Here is a 5,000-nt window from a genome sequence, read left to right on the forward strand (position 1 = left end):
TACACAATTTTTCGATCAAATGATAATGCGACTCAATTAATCTAACAACAAGCATGAGCTAAAACGAAGGATCTTTTGAGTTAATCCCTTGAATATTTACAATTTTAATGACAGTAAAATAAATGATATTAACTTCAGCTTAATTAATCAGCAAAAAAGCGAGCTTAACGCCAGCACAATGGTTGCAAAATACCGCACAAAAGCGATTGTTAAATATGTTCCATGTCTCATGCATTAAGCAGATTACTGTTTGATTGTTCTTCGGGCTGAAACGATTGTATTGTACAGCAGATTTACCAGTGGGAGGCAGCAGCATCCAGTGATGGAGGAAAATCAGTTAGTTGTTTTTTACTTTTTGAAAATGAAACAAATCTATATTACTGATAATACAATCGTTGTTATAAGTGTTAATTCTGGTAGTACAATATCCTATGAAACAAATCTATATTACTAATAATACAATTGTTGTTATAAGTGTTCATTCCGGTAGTACAATATCCTATGAAAGAAATCTATATTACTGATAATACAATTGTTGTTGCAAGTGTTAATTTTGGTAGTACAATATCCTATGAAACAAATCTATATTACTGATAATACCATTGTTGTTATAAGTGTTCATTCCGGTAGTACAATATCCTATGAAACAAATCTATATTACTGATAATACAATCGTTGTTGCAAGTGTTAATTTCGGTAGTACAATATCCTATCACTATCCCTGTACTTGCTATCGCTACCTCCAATTTTAATATTTATATAACTACTACTTCTGCTACAAATAATACTAACAATACTATTAGTTACCGCCACTGTTGTCATCATCCTTTCTACCACTACAACTACCCACAGGGGTACTATTTCTACCACAATTTCTCCCAAAGAGGATACTTACAGTGCCGTCACTATCACCGACAATACTATTATTACTATTTTTATTACTACTGATTCAAATATTTCTACTTCTACTTTTAGAATTTCGAGAGAAAAAAAAATGTAATGACTCCTTTATGTTCATGAGAAAACTGTATATATAATATTCATTCTTAAATCAACTCAAATTGGATGGTAATTATAATCAAGATTGACTTCCCTCTAGGTAGGTTTTCAGTTCCTCATTTATTGATAATGTAAAATAAATGTTTCTTAGAATTTAGATCTAGATTAATGTTAGGGAATTTACGAGTTCCTTAAAAAAACAAAATCTAGCAAAAAGAAAACAAAATCATGAAAATAACAGCAACACAAAGAACACAACAACAAACCAGAACAATGAAAACAAAACAAAAACAATGACAATGCACATAATACCAACCAACACTTTACAGTGACAATAAATCTGATTTGACTGTTATCAGCCACAAAATTCCAAATGCATTTCACACATTGGTAAGAGAAGCTCTCGGAAGCCTGCTTTATGGAGATAAGGATAAGCTCTTCTATAGTGATAATCCTGGTGATAAAACCGCAGATGATGAAGTGATTACTGAACAAAGCGATGTATTATTGAGTATTAAAATCTTTGCTAGTTTTTTTTTTTTTTTTTTTTCTTTTTTTTTTTTTTAATTCTATGTGTTGGTTTATTTTCTTTGTCTGATTAACTCTGTCTGTCTGTATGTCTTTATGCATGTAGCTTCGCCTTTGTAAATCTTTGTAACTCCCTCTTCCTCTTCCTCTTCTTTTCTCTCTTCTCTTCTCCCTTCCTATCATTTCTCTCTCTTTTCTCCTCTCTCTGTCTCTCTATCGTCTCCCACCTCCACCTTTTCCTACCCCTTCTCTCCTTTCCAAATAATGCTAGTTCCCTCTCATAAAAATCTTTTATTCACCATCTTCCATACTGCATATATTACATAGCTTTCTCATTTTTCATACTTTTCATATAACCGTCAGATATGAACCAATGCAGTATTTTTTTTTTCTTTCTTCTTTTTTTCACAATCTATACCTCTAAGGGAAAATATATGAAATTTTCTGAATGCAATGAAATCTTTCGAAATGCTTACGTATAAGGCTGTCTTTTGTAATGTAGTTTTGCTATATATTAGGAAGGGGTTTATTATAAGTTTGGTGATGGTGGCGGTTCCCAAATACATTAATATACAAATGCAAATCGTGTACGTAAACAACCCTGCGTGCATATATACATAACACACACACACACACACATATGCGCGGGCGCGCGCGCGCGCGCGCGCGTGTGTGTGTGTGTGTATGTATATGTATATATGTATATATGTATATATGTGTATGTATATATATATACATATATATATATATATATATATATATATACATATATATACATATACATATATATATATATATACATATATATACATATATATAATATATATATATATATATAATAATATTATATATAATATATGTATATAATATATATATATATAATATATATGTATATATAATATAATATGTATTATATATATATATATATATGTATATATATGATATAATATATATGTATATATATGATATATATATATATAATATATATAAATATATATAATATATATATATATATATATATATATATATATATATATATATATATATATATATAGTAATATATATATTATATATTATATCATATCATATATATATATATATAATATATGTATATATATAATATTATATACATATATACATCCATATATATATATATATATATATATAATATATATATAATAATATAATATTTATATATTATATATATATATATATAAGCAACGTAGACAATTCACATCAACATATCAACAAACATCTATCTATCCACAACCCACCCACCCTGAAAAAATCATTCTCCCTTCATTCTCCTCCCATCCTTCCCAGCTATGTTGATTCCCCAATTAAAAAAAGAAAAAAGAAAAAGAAGATAAATACATAAACGTCTCGACCTAATTTCAAGTACGTCACGAACAAACAAGACACGCTTCATTCACAAGAGGATCAGATACTTTATACATCGCCCCGAACCCATTTCGAAAGGGATCTAAACTTGGGTGTTGAAAGCCGTAGTTATATGTATATAAAACACGCTTGTTCGTTGATGTGTGCCGTAAAGAAAAAAAAAAAAAAATACGTGAGAAAAACTTCCCTTTTGTAGTTTATGGATAAACTTGGGAATTGGGAGTATGGATAAACTTGGGAATTGGGAGAGAAGAGGAGAAGGATGAATAATATGAATAAGTTTAGAGGAAAGGAAAGATTAGGGAGATGGGAAAGAGGTAAAACAGAGAAAGAATGTCAGGAGAGAGGGAGAAAAAAAATGAAAGGGAGTAAAAAGAGAATAAAAAAGATTGAAATAGAGAGAGAAAATTAAGTAAGAGAAAAAAGAAAGAGAGAAAAAAAGAAAACGGAAAGATGGAAATGAAAAGAATAAAAAGAAAGCGAGAGAAAATGGAAAGGTTTAAGAGAAAGAAAAAGATAAATAAAAGGAAGAGAAGAGATATATAATAATACAAAAAAACGAAGAGAAAAAAGAGAGAAAATATAAAACAAAAAGCGAGAAAAAAAATCATAAAAAAGAAATCCTAGTAATACATAAAACGAAAGAGGAATGAGAGAATATACCGATAACGAGGAGGGGGGATAATGGCGATGAAGGGAGGAAATAGAGGATATTAATGATTCTTATCTATTACGTAATAAAGATGATAAAAAAGGGTAATTTATGCGTCTTAAGTAGAGATAGGAATTTACACTCTACCGTGTGGGGAAGGCGTGACGTGTGTGTGTGTGTGTGTGTGTGTGTGTGTGTGTGTGTGTGTGTGTGTGTGTGTGTGTGTGTGTGTGTGTGTGTGTGTGTGTGTGTGTGTGTGTGTGTGTGTGTGTGTGTGTGCATGTACGTGTGCGTGTATGTATGCATGTGCGTGTATGTATGCATGTGCGTGTATGTATGCATGTGCGTGTATATATGCATATGCGTGTGTGCATGTACGTGCGCGTGTACATGTGCATATGAGTGTAAGTGTGAGTGTGAGTGCGTGTAAGTGTTCGTAAGCGAGCGCGTGTGTCCGTTACACGTCTGTGAGAGAGAGAGAACGTGTGCATATGTGCGTGCGTGCGTGCGTGCGTGCGTGGCTCCCCCGGTGTGAGAGAGCCATCGCTCCGCTAACGAGGGCAGGAGGAGGAAGCACGGGCTCAGCGTCGACGGCATCATCGCTGAGGCGGTAATTAATGGCTCCTCTCTGATTAACCCACGATCTCCCCTCTCTCTGGCCCTCTCCCCTTTCCCCTCTCTCTACGCCCTCTCCCCGCCTTTCCCCTCTCTCTCTAGGTCCTCTCCCCTCTCTCTACGCCCTCTTCCCGCCTCTCCCCTCTCTCTAGGCCCTCTCCCCGCTTCTCTACGCCCTCTCTCCTCTCTCCGCCTCTCCCCTCATCTTCCTCCTCCTCCTCGTCTATTCCCTTCCATCTCCTCCTTATCCTCTTTCTGTTTTATTCCATCCCCTCTCATTATTCTCCTCTTCTTCTCTTCTTTCTTCTCTTCCCTCTACTCCTCCTCCTTTTTTCTTCCTTCCTCTCTTCCTTGTCCTCTTCCTCCTCCCCCTCTCTCTGTCGCCCCCCCCCCCTTCTCCCCCTCACCATTCTACCTTCTCCTCTTCATTTTTTTCACCATTCCTCCTCCTCTCCCTCTTCTTTACCATTTCTCCTCTTTCCCCTCCGTCTCTTTCTCTTTGCCCCCCCCCCCCCTCCCCGCCTTCACCCAACCCCACAATCCCCGCAAATCTGTCTCTCTTTCTCCGTTAACAGCGTCTCTGTTCTCTCTCTCTCTCTCTCTCTCTCTCTCTCTCTCAGTCTTATTTTTTTCTCCTTTCCCCCCTTTACCTTTCCCTCGTCTTTTTCCCTTCCCCTTCCCTCCCCTAACTCCTCCCCACTTCCCCCCTTTTCCTCTCCCCCACCTCCCTTCCACCTCCTCCCCACTTCTCCCTTCCCCTCCTTCCTCTTCTACCTCCTCCCCATTTCCCCCTTTTCCTCTCCCC

Source organism: Penaeus japonicus, unplaced genomic scaffold, assembly GCF_977035675.1.
Source record: "Penaeus japonicus unplaced genomic scaffold, GWHDUDI00000001_assembly GWHDUDI00000024, whole genome shotgun sequence".
NCBI classification, from domain to species: domain Eukaryota; kingdom Metazoa; phylum Arthropoda; class Malacostraca; order Decapoda; family Penaeidae; genus Penaeus; species Penaeus japonicus.